Genomic DNA, 17995 nt, shown 5'->3' on the forward strand with positions numbered 1-17995 from the left:
GCACTGATACTTACATGCTGGGCACTATTCTAGGTATTGGAAACAATAAGCAAAAATCTCTTTTTTTGAAACTGTTTCACTGGTGTTTACATTCTACTTTGGGAGAAGACTGTAGGCAAATAAGCTATATAAATAAAAAATATTTCACGCTAATGAGTGCTATGAAAAAAATTATGCTGTGTAAGATACTGATTGATGGGAAAAGGCCTGGGATCTCATTCTAGCGGTTTTTATATGCTAGATCTGACAATCTCTATGTTTGTTTAACCAACTATGATCTGTGAGAAAACTCTCTGCCTGGCACATAGTAAGTGCTCAATAATTTGTAAAAAAATTAGAACATATCAGGACCACAACTTTAAGTATTTCATAGTCAACTGAATGCTCTTCCAGATTTTACAGAAAGCAGGTGAACTAGAGAGTTAACCAATTTCCCAGTGAATGACTGAAAATTATTTTGTTCTCTGAAAAATGTAAGTATTATGTTTTTTTTTCTGACTTCACCCAGGAATGTAATTAACCAGAAAGCTCTCAGTACTGGTACAAAACATCAATATTCCATTTCTCAGTTTCATAAATAGCTGTGTAGACTTGGCCCCAAATTCTACTTTCACTGGCTCCAATTATTTAATGCCATGCTTTTCTGTCTAAAGTCTGCTGTTTATTAGCTGTGTGCTTCACAATTTTTTTCCAACCACCAGCCTAGCTAGGTTGTAATTTTCAATCCAGTGCACTATGATTTGTTGTCCGACTTCTCTTCCAAATCCCTGTTAATTTGGCTATGAAGAATCTTGAGGGACTAAGCTACTTGGCTGAAATAGGATGCATTTCACTGAATAAGGATATTCAACTCATTTCTGATTAGAGCCATGAGAGTGGAGGTATAGAAATGCTCATTAAGTTAGAGCATAGGATTGAAGAAGACAGGGTCTTGGATTTGAAAGGCAGCAAAGAATATATGCATGGGGAATACCTAGAAATAGGTTTGAATTTCTGTTCTGCAACTTATTATTAAGATGTTTTTGGACAAATCAATCTGAAGTTGCTCTTCTGAAAATGAAGAAAATAATACCTACTTTGCAACATTGCTGCAACAATCAAATACAGTGTCCGCAAAACACCCAGTGGGATATCTCACCATAGTAGGCATCAGTAAGATAGAATTCTTAAGACTTTGATCAAAGTAGTCAATATTGTTAGAAGGAAATTTTCATTCAATAGGCTGTCCCTCTAGATTTGTGGACTCTGATCCCCGGGCCATGGACCAGTACCAGTCTGTGACCTGTTAGGAACCAGGCCGCACCACAAGAGGAGAGCAGTGGGTGATCTAGTGCAGCCTCATCTGTGTTTACGTTAGGTTCTTACAAGGAGCACACAACCTGGACACCTCTCATGTTTACAGTAGGGCTCACGCTCCTGTGAGAATCTAATGCCCCCGCTGGTCCGACAGGAGGCAGAGCTGAGGCGGTGATGCTAGCGCTGGGGAGCGGCTGCAAAGACAGATTTTCATCAGCAGAGAGGTCTGACTGCGCAGTAAATGTAATGCGCTCGAATCACCCCGAAACCCTCCCCCCACTTCTATTCCGTGGAAAAAATTGTCTTCCATGAAACCGGTCCCAGGTGCCAAAAATGTTGGGGACCGCTGCTGCTCTAGATCAGCTATTTCATAATCGGCCATAGACAGCAGTGTGGTATAATTCCCTGTTTCCTGCAGCTCACATTGAAATAGGGATTTGTGTTCAAGGACACAAGGTGAGACCAGGTAGCCTGGGTTGGAAACCTGCTTCACCTCTTCTAGTCATATGACCTTGGACACATTACTCAATCTTGCAGCGCCTGCCTCATATAGAAATAGTGTCTATTTCATAGAATTATTGTGAGGTTAATTGAGTTAATACATTCAAATTACTAAGTACATTGGGTATAGTGTTTGTTATTTTTTGCTTAATATTTTCCTTCAAATTGAACTTTTTTAAAACTTAGGTACAATCATTCTAAAAGGAGACTTTATATTAAATCTATTAAAGGAAAACTATAATCATTAAAAATAAACACAACAAAATCTAAGCAATGTTATGAAAATTCTGCCTGCTAAAGACCTTGAGCCTGAGACTTTCATTCTCTTTGTTCAAATGGAATTTTTCAAGTGCTAGAGAAGGGTGCAAGACAATCTCGTGCCAGACTGAGGCTTTCTTCGCAGAATCAGAACAATGTTCTCATTGTATGATTCAGTCTTAGGTTGATGTACTTCCTGAAAGCAACTTTTCTGCACTTAGGTGCAAGCACTGGAGAAATGGAATTAGGAACACCACCTTCCAACCCTAGGGACACCACTAATCAGAGATGGGACCTTAAATAAAGTTACTTACCCTCCCTGTACCTCAGTGTTTCCATTGTGAATGAAGGAACTGGGCTCTAAAGATCCCTTTTTTTTATTTCGACATATTATTGGGGTACAGATTTTAAGGTTTCAATAAATGCCCTTTTTGCCCTTCCCCCCACAAGTCTGAGTTTCCAGCATGACCATCTCCCAGATGGTGCACATCTCACTCATTATGTATGCATATACCCTGAGGCTGCTTGGGATAAGGCTAGTTTTATTATATCCACCTGGTTAGCACCATTGGAGAACTCTTGAGTGACCCATTCACTCTTTGCGGAATTGAACTGAACTGAACACTTTGGACTATGCAAGTTTTCTTGGGTGGGTAATGTTCTTATCTCAGCTGAAGGGATAATTATTTAGGGGAAGGGACAGTGCTTATTTTGTATTCCCTCTAGTGCCAGGCTGTGAAAAGATTTGATGATTTTATCTGCTTGATCTAAATAGGGTGCCCAACAGTATTGACTTTCTGTTAGAACAGTGGGAGATAGAAAAGACTGGCATCCTTCACTGAAGTGAAATCTTGTCATTCTGCAAGAATAGACTTTGAGACCCTCATAGAACCATAGGAAAAGGTTGGTACAGACTTAGGATCCTCCAACATGGAAAGCTCAAGTTTCCTAGGATTAACCTAGACCACAAATAAACCTCACTTTAACCTTTCTACACCTTTAAAAGAAAACATTTTAAATCTCTCTCTTGATCATTTAAAAAATCTCTTTGGCACACTTACTAGAACAGTGTTATAAACCCACCATTTTTTATTTCATTATAAAGGACTAATTTAAATCACAGAATTGAGCCACTGCCAAATTCAACTTTCTGCTTTTTAATTTATTCTAAACATCTGTCTGAGCACCATCTTCTTTTTGATAGACTCTTCAGTTCCTCTTTGTTTATATCACCAGAACTAGCCAGTTCTCCTAAGACACTGTTTTATCAATTGCTTCCCAATTGTTATCCCATATGCTAGCAGGAGGCATAAAGAGAAAGTTTCATTGGTATATGGATGTTAGGCACTCAGCCAGATTCACTCATTAGCCAAGAGACTCACTCTACATCAGTTAGAGTTCTTCAATAGCAAGCAACACAAACTAATTCTGACAACATGAAACAGAAAAATGAATTTATTTAAAAGGATAAATGGGGAGCTCAGGGAATAAAAAGGAAGTTAAAAAACTAGATTTAGGAAAGAGCAGGAACTGGAGCAGCTCTGAGGTTTCCAAACTATGATCTGAAGGTAAATCTTTGCCTGCTGTCATTTTTTTAAATTCAGGATATTATGGGAATACAAACATTTTGGTTACATAGCATTTGCCTCATCCAAGCTAGGGCTACAAGCGTGTCCTTCCCCCATACAGTGCACTCCGCTTCCATTAGTTGTGGGTTTACCTGCCCCGTGCACCTGACTGGCACTCAATGAGTATTACTACCATGTGAACACCTTAGTGTTCATCACTTATTACCAACTTAATGGTGAGTACATGTGGTGCATGCTTTTCCATCCTTGTGATATCACACTTTGAAGTTTGGGCTCAATCTCTACCCAGGATAATATAAGAGGTGTTAGTTCACCATTGGTTTTTATAGCTGAGTAGTGTAAGTTTCCTGGGGACATAAGCTTGCCTACTTGTTTTCATATTTTCTGTGGCTCTCCCTTTACAACAGCAGAGTCAAATAGTTGAGGCAGGGACTTTATGGCCCACAGAGCCTAAAATATTTACTATCTGGTTTTTTACAGAAAAAGGTTAGCAACCCCTGCTCTAAGCAACAGGAATGAATAGACAGTATTTTTAGGATACCATGGCAGGGCTAAATCTTCCCCAACCATTTTCAGTCCCTGTACCTCGTATTTCAATACTCAAATTCTTTGAGGAGAGAGAGTTTGACAGGCTGAGCTGGGTCCCATGCCAGGCCCTACTCAGGGGAGGGCCAGGTTCTTTACTGACACTCCCACTACTGAGGCAGCAACCAATGGAAGCACAGCCCTAAAGCAAACACAAAGAGCCATTACCAAAGAATGGAGAACAGGTGCCAGGCAGGCAAAAGCCACAGATGTGCTGTACACACAGCAGCCTTGGAGCAGTTCAGATTTGTGCTTCAGAAAAATTAAAATATATGCACACACATTGCAAGGTAAGGAGCTTTAGGTTGTTCATAAATAGTCAAAAACACAAATGATAACTTTGAATTTCAAGATTCTCCTAGATTCCATTTCTCCTCGTCCCAAAGACATTAAAAATAGCACCGAGAGTAAAAACAAATGAACAAACAAAAACAATAGCACTGCACAAGCCTGACACTGATAGGCAAGTCATATCACCTCCCCCGAGACTCAGTTTCCCCTACCTGCCCTGCCTACCTAACAGAGCTGTGGCAAGCTGCAGAGTTAGGTATGGAATAGGTGCTCTTTAAATGTTTGCAAAAATGGAGGATCTCATGTGAATAAAAAGGCAATGTATGCAACCTAAACCTTTGTACCCCGTAATATGCTGATATAAAAAAATAAGTTAGAAAAAAATAAACATAAAACAAGAAATCAGAAAAAAGGGCATTACAAATGGGAAATTATTAGACAAAAGTAAGGCATGATTAAAAATCCAAACAGTGGATGAAGAAAGGGGAGATGTTGGTTAATAGGTACGAAATTTCAGTTAGACAGGAGGAATGAGTTCTGGTGTTCTATTGCAAAACAAGGTGACTCCATTTAATAATAATGTATCATTTACTCCAAAATAGCTAAAAGAGAGTATTTTAAATGTTCTCACCACAAAGACATGATGAATAATTGAGGTGATGGATATGCTAATTATCCTGATTTGATAATAATAATTCCACAATGTATACATGTATTAAAACATCACATTGTACCCTATAAATATATACAATTATTATTTGTCAGAGTCCAAAAGCCTTTTATAGCAGAGTATGACCACCTCTAAATGCAATCAGCTGCAGTTCACAGACAGCTCTTTGCTTGTCTATCATTTCTTTCTATAGCCTACTAGTATTAGGACTGTTTTCTTTCTCCCTCCTTCCAACTCTATCTTCACCCCTGGTGGATGTGAGACAATGTCTCCAGCTTAGTTCATGGAAGGAAGTTTTCAAAACTTTATACAAATGCGACTCTTGTGAATATCACAACCTTCTTCACTATGCCCTCCCAGGTCAGTGTCATTCTTGTCACCATAGCAACCCACTTTCACAGTCTTTCAGTGATGGCTGCTAACCTGAGGATTTTTTATTCCTTGCCAGAGCTCCTAATATCTTGGGATATGCAGTGCCAAGACTAATCATTGCCTTAGGTTCCATCTAATAAGGACTACGAACCCCTCACACCATGGCTAAGTATCCTGCTAAGACGATGTATATTTAATTTCCAGGATACAAGGTACTTAGCACCATTTTAAAAATAGAAAAACTAAGGCCAAGAGATATAAAACAAGTTCAAATTTGCAGAGCTTGTAAATGCTTGAGCTTAGAGACAAACCCAGACTGCCTAACATAGGAGTTCTTTCAAGGACAATACTTGGTCATTTACATCCTCAGTGGTATCAAATAAAGGAGAGCACCAATGTTACCTAGATCAGAAAATAAGTAAGTGCAGGAAACAATAAGTATTCTAATTCAAATCAATAACTCAATCATAAAATGAGATTAGAAAGAGGAATGCAGACCATCACCAGGTGGCACCTATAAATAAAGACAAGAAGAAAGTTATAATTATGCACCACCCCAACATGTAGATTCAACAGGCCAAATGGGTGAACCATGTTTTAAATCTGTATTGCATGCCTCTGCCTTTATGCTGACTATTCAGCAGAGCTCACCCTTGACCTCTACAAGTAGCCACTATTCTAAACCAAGTATCCTTGGGTTCTGAAACAATAAAGGAGAAAAAAGAAAAGAAAGAGAGAGAGAGAGAGAGAGAGAGAAAGAAAGAAAGAAAGAAAGAAAGAAAGAAAGAAAGAAAGAAAGAAAGAAAGAAAGAAAGAAAGAAAGAAAGAAAGAAGAAAGAAAGAAAAAAGAAAGGGAGGAAGAGAGGGAGGGAGGGAGGAAGAAAGTGCGAGCAAAAGGAAGGAAAAACTCCATCATTTTCCTTCTGCACAAGCAGGGCAACACTGTATCAATCTAAAAATTATGCCCTACCCGAAGGTCAATGGTGTATGGATGGAGCTAGCAACTTGGATACGGATGTTTGGAAGGAAATGGAAAAGGCTTGATCTTGGCCTGAAAAGAAAGCCACTTACCCAGCCAATCATGCATGGCATGTCTAAGCCTGGCAGTACAGCGACCGCCTGGGCAGGTGGCTTTCCACCTAATCTATGCCAGTGGGCAGTTGATGCAGGAATCTGCACTCTCATGGCTTTCGTACTTCTCTAGCCCCTGCCTTGATGGTCTCACCAGCTGCTTTATTTATTTATTTATTTATTTAGAGACAGAGTCTCACTTTGTGGCCCAGGCTAGAGTGAGTGCTGTGGCGTCAGCCTAGCTCACAGCAACCTCAAACTCCTGGGCTCAAGCAATCCTCCTGCCTCAGCCTCCAGAATAGCTGGGACTACAGGCATGCACCATCATGCCTGGCTAATTTTTTCTATATATATATTAGTTGGCCAATTAATTTCTTTCTATTTTTAGTAGAGACTGGGTCTCGCTCTTGCTCAGGCTGGTTTTGAACTCCTGACCTTGAGCAATCCGCCCACCTTAGCCTCCCAGAGTGCTAGGATGACAGGCATGAGCCACCGGGCCCGGCCGTCAGCTGCTTTATTGATAGCTTCATGTGGATGTCAAATTCAACATGCTAAATGGTATATTTTTCTTTCCCTTACAAATTTGTTCCAGCTTCCCCATTTCTAAAAATAGCAGAAGCGCCCTGCTAGTTGCTCAAGCCAGAAATCTTCGAATATACTTTCTCATTCCCAATTATAATTATTCTATTAACACATACTGTCAGTTCCACCTGCAAAATATATCTTGAATCTTTCTAATCCCCACTATTTCTTACCAGTAGTCCTATAATCTAAGCCATCATCATCACTGTCCTGGTCCTACGCAGTAGCTTCCTCTTTCCATTCTTGATCCTCGCAATCCAAGAGCAAAAGTGACCTTTCTAAAGCATTATATCAGATCCCATCACTCTTCTGTTTAAAATCCTTCAGTGGTTTTCCATAGCACTTAGAATCAAAGCCAAATCCCTTTCCTAGTTGCATGTTTTCTATTTCATGCACCTGCTTTCTCTCTCTTCCTCACAACGCTCTTGCCACGCTGGTCTTCCCTGAATTGCTCTTTGCTTTGGACCTTCCCATGTACCTGCTGGTCTGAGTCCATTCCAGGCTTAGTTTCCCTACCAGGAACGTTTGCCAAGTCAGCTCTCCCTGTTTCTTTCTCTCATAGTGTCCTGTCTTTTCCTCTACAGCACTTATAGGGATATCAGCTGTTTGCTTACTTGTGTCATTTATGTCCCCCTGCCAGGATATGAGATTTGGCGAGGGGTGGGGGAGCTCATCTGTCTTGGTCATCACTAATCTCCAGCCTGAGCACAGTGCTTAGCACACACAAGACACTAGATAAATATTAGACAAGCAGACGAATGAATGTCGAAACCTACCTTTGATTCTTTATGGTTTCTACTGTCTCATTTATTGTTTCATCAATTCCTTTCCTCCCATCTGCTTAGAGATTTATGGTTTGCAAAGCCCTTGCGTTGTCTTTCTCTAATCTGTGAAGAAAGCAGAGAAGCTGAGCTCATCGCTTTTATACAACTAAAGAAAATCAGGTTCAGGGAGTTTAAGGAACTTGCAGAAGCAAACAAGAACCCAAGATTTTAGACTTCTTCTCTAGTTCTTTCAAGGCAAGCCTCAATCAATGCCTTGAATCTTCTAAGTAGTTAATTGTTATTAAGAAAGAATTAAAAATACATTGACATGCAAGAAAATGATATTCAAATAAAAATAGGAAAGGACATAAGTTTTATTTAGTCTTATTTCATTTGCATTGTTTATCTTATCAGGTAACAAGTAAGGCTTATTTATGTATTCTGCTCCTAGCAAAGCTAGGCAGAAAAGCCTGCTGCTAGAATTTCAGAATTGGAAACTCTGTTCAGATTTTATGAAGATTTATTACAAGTGAGGCATTATAGTGGGTAATAAAGCTAGCTTCATTGACTGCAGCAATGATGGAAAGTAATTAAAACACTGTGTCCATACTAGATTTTAATTAGTGTAATGGACATGTCTAAAATTCAGGTATATCCATTCATTATTCTATTAGAGTTCCATACTTTCTAAAGCATTTAATGTACAAAAGCATGTCCCAAGACAGAATGGCTGCATATTGTGGATTATTTTAAACATGGATATTATTTTAAATTTTCACTGAAGACAGTTAATATTTTCAGAAATTTCATCTACATAATTTTTAAAGAAAAGTTTCTGCTATCATAGAGCCACGTTAGTCCTTTCTTTCTCCATTAACTTTCTACAAAAGCAAATTCTCTTTTCATAATTTATAGAAAAAGTCTTCAGCACCATGTCTAAGCATGGCTATTCAAACATCATGACTGATTCATTCATTCCTTTTTATCTTTGAAATTAAAATAACTTATCAAAACAACGTGCCTTCTACCCAATCACACCTCTTGACTCATTTAATGATAATCTAATCCACAAAAATAAATGTTTTAGTTCCAAAATGCAAGCACGAATTTATTTGGTGTAGCTACACATATAATTGAATTATTGAGCTCAGCCTCAAGGGGCATTGTCTACGAGATCCAAAGTCCTAGATTTTCACCACCTTAACACAACTCAATGGTGGATGTACCATTCACTGAGGCAGGCCAACAGGGGAGAGAAATGGGGACAACAGGGCTTTTGTTGCACAACTAGGACAATTTATATTCTAATTGACTCAAAACATAAGAATTTTATATCCAAGTTTTGTGTCATCTGACACATACACCAGCCTCGTATCACTTTTCATTATCCTCTTTGCACAACCTCAGAACTGGTTTAGGATTTCCCCCAGGTACTACGATGTAATGAAGCCAGTACTAGAACCAAGCCTTTTGATCCCAAATAATACATAGCAATAATACCTAACAAATACTATGACAAGCACTACCTGGCACTGTTCCAGTCACTCAACTGCATATCACATTTAATTCTGAAAAGATCTCTGGGAGGCAGGTGACATTTCTCCCTTCTATAGATCAAGAAGCAGGGGCAGCTGGCAAGTGGCAGAGCCAGGATCCGAATTGAGGTCTGCATGACTTCCCAACTCCCACTCTGCTGGCTAAATCACACAAACTCCGGATGGAGCCCTTGGATCCTCTTAATGGCATAAAGACCTTCAGTAAGATGTGCTCCAATAAACTAGCACCCAGAGCTGCAAATGAACTTTAATGATTACTTACTGTACACAAACACCTAGTTAGCTGTTCTTGAAACATAGGTTTTGAGATGTCTGAAAAGACTGGCAGAGAGAACAAGCCTTTCATTAGGACTGAGTCAGCCAACACAGCAAAGACCTGCCAGAAGCCAAGTCGGTATTGGCCTGCTCCCCTTCATTTCTGGGTTTTGCCCTCAACCTCTGATTGTCCTACTCTGCCCATCCTCTCATGGGACATTCAGCATGCTGGGTCCTTTGATTTTTTTTCCTTCCTTATTTCTTTTAAATAAGAAATGGGCAATAGCAAAATAATTAGTGTTTCTGGAGAATTTACCAAGGGGAAAGCATCATGCAAAAACCCTTTACTTTCATTTTTTTCCTTTAATTTCCCTAAGCCTTCATGGAGGTATTCTAATCAGCCCAGTTTTGCCAATGAGAAAACATTCTTTGGGATGCTGTGTAACTTACTCAAGGTCACTCACACAGCTTGGCTTGTAAGGAGTGGGGGTACAATTTAACCCTTGTCTGTCTAATTCCAAATTTCAGCTCTTTTGCTATTTTGCTAGACTGCTTCTTCCTTAGAGAAAATGGAAAAAATACCACATTTCAAACCAACTCACAAGAAACACCAGTTGCCTTTTTGTTTGCTCTCAAACACTTATCCCGGTAAGCCTAGAGAGGCAGGGCCAAGGCTAGTTTAGATAACTTTGGAACTTGAAGTGAAATAGGCAACGTTTTTATACCAAGTTTCACTTCCACAGAAGTCATCCTGTTTTCCTGTGGATCACAACAGCCCAGCAGAGATGCAAGAGACACATCCATCAAGTGCCATGTCTTAAGGTCTTAAACAGCTCCCTCCCAGGCTGCCCAGAGAAATAGGAGTAAATGCTCTATCTCCCGATGAATGGTCGCTTCGCTTCCCGAGACAATCCTATGTGTATTTCTTGTGGATTATTTTGATTAGAGAGTGTATTAGCTTTCTATTGCTGCTATAACAAATTATTACAAACTTCATAGCTTGCAATGACACAAACATATTTTCTTACAGTTCTGGAACTCGGAAGTCTGCAGTGGGTCTTAGTGAGCTAAGATCAAGGTTGCTAGGGCTGTGTACCTTCCAGAAGCTTGAGGGGAGATTCCACTCCCTTGCCTTTTCCACCTCTAGAGGTGGCCTGCATTCCTCGGCCATGGCCCCTTCCTCCAGCTTCAAAAGTCATCTCTCTCTCATGCTGTACCACTCTGACAGATTCTTCTGCCACCCACTTCCACATTTAAGGACACTTGTTAATGACAGCTGATTTCCAACTTCAATTCCATGTGCAAACTTAATTGTCCTTTGCCCTGTAACATAGCATAATCACAGGATTTAGGGATTAGGGCATGAACATTTTGGGGGGGACAATATTCTTGCTACCAGAGTTATTTGTAAATTCTTAGTCTCTGGATGCAACCCTTCAGAAGTGTGCATAGATAAAAACAGAAATGAAAACCTGAGCTAGAAAGGTATTGATTTCAAGGAAATGCGATTTTTAAAATATCGTCATTCGCAGAATCCACTGTATTCAGGAACATTTCAACATACAAAGCATGGTTGCGTGTTAACTCATTAATCCGCATTGCAAAACACTAAGGTGTTCACTACCCACTCCATTTTAAGGATGAGGGAAACCAAGGCCTATAGGTAACACAGGAGTGACTGGCAGAGCTGGGTACAAATCTAAGACTTTAGAATCCACAATCTGCTCTCTGTCTACCACCCACAGCTACTCCAAAGAAAGGTTCCCACTTCACAAGGTGTATTATTGACAAGGGCAACCACCTGCTGGGACTGAAAGTGCTGACTAACTAAAGCATGTCTTCTAGGCTCAGGGCATTTGGGGACAGGTGTTCAGGATATCTTCATCACTGGAACATCCTCAGGTTCAACTTTTCAATTTCAGACCATAGATGAGCCACTAAGGGCAGCCAGCCTTGTCTTGGTTTCTTACTTTCCCTGAGGGCATTGGGTGGCAATGAATCCTCAGGCCCTAATTCCTTTCTTTAAAAACATCTACTAGCCAAGGACAAATGTCCTAGCCCTCCCATTTGACACTGTGAAAGGCAGGATAAACAGCCTACCTTTCAGTTAAAAAACTGGGAAAGTCCTAGTAAATTGAGATGAGTTGCTCACCCTAACAGAAGAAGAGGAAATAATATTTTAAAAACTCATCCTGAATTGGTTCCTGGTGTTTTTTTTTTGTAAAATACTCATGTACTCTACTAATTGTTAAATCTTGGCTGTAAATAAAGCAAATAGGTGTGGACTCTTATCAGGTACATCAGGATCAAAACACAGCTCTGCCGCTCACTAGCTGTGTAACCTTGGACAGGTTGCCTGGCTGTTCTGGCCCTCAGTTGCCTCATCTGTGAAGTGGGCATGGTGATATTTCCATCCTAAAGTCAACGTAAGGATTGAATGAGACACTACCTGTAAGTGTAGCTAGGACCAGGCTCTGAGTAACTGGTAGTAATCACAACTCTTACTTAACTAATTGGCTCAGTAAATATTAAGAAATTCCCCAGAGAACACGGGCAAGGTAGCAACGTGCTAACAGTGCGGCTACCCACAAGCCTTGGTCTAACTCCAACTTCTCTATTCCTTTGAAGGATGACTAATGACAGGTTTCTCATACTCTCTGAGCTTTATATCTGTAGAAAAGAATAATAGTCTCTCCCACAAAACATTATTATTTTCAGAAATAAATTAGATGATAGTAAAGTCTTAACATATGTCTTGGTATATACTAAATACTCAATAAGAGAAAGATATTATTAACTGTTATTAGGATTTTTGATTGCAACTAAAATAAATAAAGTAGGGATTGCATTGGCTTGTGCCTTAAAAAAATCTGTGGATAGAGTTGGCCTGAGTCATGCTGGATTTTCTAAATGCAATGCATCTCTCTCTTTCCATGTCTTGGTGCAATTTCTCCTCTGTGCTGACTTCATTCTCAAGCAAACTCTCCTGATATGATAGAAGGAACTTTAAAAGCCCTGCAGATAGAAAACTGCTCCCAATAGTTCCGACAAAATTTGGACTCTCATTGAACGCATGAGGTTTCTGTGCCTGTCCCAGTATCCATCACTGCGGAAGGTAATGGAATACGCTCGGTGGCCAGGCCTGGGTCATATGCCCATCCCAGGAACTGAAGGAAGTGGATTCTAGTCATCAGTTCCGTATCTTCTAAGAGAGGTGAATGGAGGTTTCCAAAGGTAAAATTAGAAGAAAGAGAAATGGATCCTTGGCAGGCAAAAATTGCAAATGTCTTTTACCACCATCATGTTATTATTATGATATTGCCTGAATGTTTTTAGAGGCCAACCGTAGCCAAGGAATAAAGGGACTCTAAAGCTGCTATCTAATGTGACACCTGCAGAGAGTCATGCAATAAAATTGTGGTAGCCTGGTTCATTCTTCTGGCTTAAATTTCCTGGGAGAAAAATACTTTCTACCCTTACTAGGATGAGGTACCTACAGGGCTACCTAAAGCTACCTAAAGAGCTCTTTTAAGCTACCTAAAGAGCTTTAGATGGTTTTAACGTATGTTCATAAATTCTTTCATAGTCCTCCTTTGCAAGATTTGGAGCTTTATTCTACTCCTCTTGAGTATGGGCTGGACGTAGCAGATCCTTACTAAGGATGGTGGGTGGCTTCTGAGCCTGGTCATGAAAGGCACTGAAGCTGCCTCCTCGCTCTCCTTCGCGAATCGCTCCTTTGGAGCGAGGTCAGCTGCCAAGCTGTGAGCACACTTGAGCAGTCCTGAAGAAATTCGTGTGGACAATGGGAAATGAGGCCTTCAGTCCACAGCCAGGAGAGTGCACTGTCTAGGAAGAGGAGCCTTCCGTGGTAGTCCAGCCTTCATGGCTGCAACCCTAGACAGCATCCTGACTACAACCTCATGAGAGCCTCAGAGTCAGACCCACCCAGGTAACCCTCTCCCTGACTCCCAGAAACTGTCTGAAATTATCAATGTTTGTTATTGTAAGCCACTAAGGTTTTAAGGTAATTTGTTATCTAGTAATAGATAACTAATACAAGGACATCAGGCTACAAGGAATCAGTGTAGTACCATGGGGTAAATACTAGAAGGGGTATCAGGAAATCTGAATCTGTGTTCTGGATCTAAAATTAGGCAGCAGTATCTTTGCACTAATAACCAGATTTCTCTGATCTGCAATTTCTCCAAATGCAAACTGGGGAGACAGTACATTCCTGTATATTTCACAAGGTACTAAAGATAATCCAACTACACAATCTAGGTGTGGCTTAAACTCACCTTGCAATTACCTTATTAATTTCATAATGATTATATCACAATTAATATGGGAACAAATAGTTTAAAATTATTAATTCTATAAAGAATTGGAGATCTTAAAATTGGAAGAAACTTCAGTGTTTGGTTCGTTTCCTCACTTGTTTGGCATTGAAGATTCATCTTTTGGTCACAGGGTCCAAACAAATGAAATGAATAGCTCAAGGTCATATAGAAGCAAAATGGATCCTAGAATGCAGCCTCTCTTAGCCTAAGTTTCCTCACCTATAAAATGGGAATCATAATACATAATTTGAAGGTGGTTGTCATTATAACCCCATTGAAGCTATGACCCACATAGTCTAGGTCAAGAACAGTGTCGTGGCCCAAGAACACAGTCCAGAAATCGAAAAGGAATTCCAAAACAAGTCATTTACTTATTTTTAAGTCACCATAGCAATATTTAGGGGGAGGAAAAAATCCCCTCCTGCAATATTTCAGCTATGCTCCAGTCACCTAGCACTAGGCCTGCAGTGCACCAAACCCTCTCATCCCCCTCCCCTCCCAACTGCTTCCTCCTTGAGTGCAGTTGTGGCGGTGGTGAAAGAGAGTGAAGAAAGAGAACAAACTGAATGGGCAAGTCCAAAATCCTTTTTGGTGGGTAGAGGGAAAATAAGCTGGGAAAAGTCACATCGTTTGTTTTTTATCTATCATCACTGCAATAGGTTGAGTTCTACTTAAAACAGACTCTGGGACAGAGTTTAACATGAGTGACGTTTATTAAGGAGAGCGCTTGGCACAAGCACCTGTCAAAGGGAAGGGAAGGAAGCAGAATTGGGTAGAAGGAGAAGTTGAGGCCCTCTATAGGTCCAATGACACCCTCGGCTGACCCTGCAGAGAGCTCTGGAGTCAAAATGGGCCATCAAAGCTGTCCTGAATTGGGCGGAGATGGTCTGGCCTTTGTAGATTCTCCTTGATCAGCCACTGGTTGTGCGCCACCGGGGAAGCATGTGACTTTGGGGAAGACAGGTCTCTGCAACTGAGGCGAGTCCCGAGGGGGCTGCTAAGAGAAGGCTGTCTGCCAACAGGACTTCCAGCAGCTGCAGCAACAGCTTGAAGGGGGCTCTGGGTGGCTCATCACTGTGTTCACCGCAATCGCATATGGTATAATATGTACCTGGCACCTCATAGGCAATTAATAAATAATAGCCACTAGCTGGCTCTGACTCCAGGCCTCTTCCCAGAGCATTCCTATGGGCTCTCTCCCTGTAACCATGAGAGCACTTCACTTTCTGCATCCTCAAAGTGCAGAGAACCCAGGCTGACACCAGTGGGCACAGACCGAGCCTTAGGAAACCCAAACAATCAGAGGAGACTCTGCCCTTTAACATTCTAATGTTTTCTGGGCATGGAGTCTTGTCCTTAATGGGCTATTTCCAGGAGCTCTAGATCATGCAGAGATTTTGCTGGAATGCCTGGGATCTGGCCCAGCACAGGAAGCACCGGGGAAGGATGTGCTGCCTGGCACGGTGCTGCCTCACTCCGCTATTCTTCCTCAGCGTTCACTGTTAGCACAGCGCTCTTGTACTGGCTGCATCAGACTTTGCAAATGACAAGGCAACTGTCTACACTCTGAGCCAATAAACTGGGTTAATGTTCATGCCGGAGGTTGGGCTCTCTGTGGGGAAAGTCTCAGCCATCTCCTCAAATGCAGGCAAGGGCGAGCCTGCTAATCAGTCGCAGCACTGTACGGGAGAAATCAGGTCAAATGAATATCACAGGCAGCCTTGAAGAAGAAGAAAAATAACCAGATCTGAGCCTCAGGGAAACATGAAGGGAGGGAGGAGAGCTTGATTTCTTTTCCCTGGGAATAAAGAGTTCCTGGGATGATTACACTTAGGAGCTCATTATTTCTCTTTTTTTCTATGCCTTTCTCCAGCATTGCAGAAACTTAGGGATAGAGTCGGAGCAATCATCATTTCACACCAACTGAGGGGCAGCGTTGGGTACACCACCATTGAAGGAACTTTCATTCATTCACCAAATATGTATTGTAGTGCCAGGTGCTGTTCTAGGCCTGGAGATACTGTAGGAAAGAAACAAGAGCCCATATCCATAGCCACCAAACGATATTATTGGTCATATGCCTGGCAGTTGGAATTTGAGCCCCAAGTGAAGAGCGTTGACCTCAGGCCCATTAGCCTTGACCTCCACACCGTCTACACGTCTCTGCTCCCTACTGCACAGCCCCTGCCCTCTCATCATGGTATTTATTTTTTGTAGTTTACAAAAGAATAAAACTCCAAGATTTGTTGAATGTGAAATTCACTGTAAGAAGATAGGCAACTGTGGAATCTAAGACATTAAAATGACTGCATCGGGCCGGGCGCTGTGGCTCACGCCTGTAATCCTAGCTCTTGGGAGGCTGAGGCGGGCGGATTGCTCAAGGTCAGGAGTTCAAAACCAGCCTGAGCAAGAGCGAGACCCCGTCTCTACTATAAATAGAAAGAAATTAATTGGCCAACTGATATATATATAAAAAATTAGCCGGGCATGGTGGCGCATGCCTGTAGTCCCAGCTACTCGGGAGGCTGAGGCAGAAGGATCACTCAAGCCCAGGAGTCTGAGGTTGCTGTGAGCTAGGCTGACGCCACGGCACTCACTCTAGCCTGGACAACAAAGCGAGACTCTGTCTCAAAAAAAAAAAAAAAAAAAAAAAATGGCTGCATCGGATATTTGCTGGAATCATAGAATTCTAGAGCTTTGGCTTTGGCAGAGACCTGACATACCATGAGATCAAGCCCTCCCTTCCTCCTTCCACCCTATTTCATGCTTCATTTCTTGAACGAATGCTGTCTTGGGGTCATCCAGCTTCTACTTACAAACCTTGCTCATTAGAAGCCCAATCCATTTCTGGACAGATCTGTACGATAGAATTGTACTATTCACACTCAGCTAAAATTGATTTGCTTTATCAGGGCCTACCTCCATGGTCTGGCTCCTGCTTCACTCTAATCTCTTCTCTAAGTACCCCCCATGCTATTTAAGCTACTGGCTTCCTTTCAAGTTCTTGAATGTGCCAAGTTCTTTCCACCTTTCCTGTTCCCTCTGCTTGGAATGCTTTTCTCCTGTCTTCCTCTGGCTGCGATGAAAGCATCCTTTAAGCCTCAATTTAAATGTCATTTCCAGAAGAAAGCCTTTAATTAACCCAAAAATTAGAGTAAGATACTGGTTACTTTTCTTTCAGGGTCTGTTGGATGTAGGTATGGATGGAGGGATGGGTGGAGAGTATGGGTAAAGTTATTTCTACCCATTACTTTTGATTCCATTTTTCAGGTTATACCACACAGGCTTGGTTCCACATCTTCATGAGATTCCTGCCATTATTTGCAGAATGAGTTTATACCCCGTCTGACTCTTTTGTAATCTAAATAGCCTCAGTTCTTTCTCTGTTCCAATGCAAACCAAAGTATGAGCATGGCCTCTTATTTATCTAAAAGGCATCTCCTATTGTTATATTTGATTTAAGTTGGCTCGGAATGGAATGGAATTTAATGCACAGAAGGAAAAGAACCCTTGACAGAGGCCAGCTTTGAATGAAAGGAGCAATGAATGGAAACAGTGACAGAAAATCAATGTAGCAATATTGCCAGGAGCAGCTAAGTGCAGAAAAGACCCTGGTTTATGTTCTTTCTATCAGCCTTGTAAATACCTACAGACATTTTACCAGCCAGCCCATTCCCCAGGAGGACCAAAGTTCATCATGGTAGGGGGATGAGTCTATATGCAAGGCTAACTTACTTTAAATAATAATGGCTAAGAGCCATTTCCACCTTCCTTACTGTTAGTATTTGCCTGGAATCTGCTTGGGCCTTTTGCCTCTGTGAAGCCTCCCCTGATCCTTCCTGAGAAAGTTACTTACTTTCCTCTC

Source organism: Microcebus murinus, chromosome 30 (assembly GCF_040939455.1).
Source record: "Microcebus murinus isolate Inina chromosome 30, M.murinus_Inina_mat1.0, whole genome shotgun sequence".
In the NCBI taxonomy this organism is placed as follows: Eukaryota; Metazoa; Chordata; class Mammalia; order Primates; family Cheirogaleidae; genus Microcebus; species Microcebus murinus.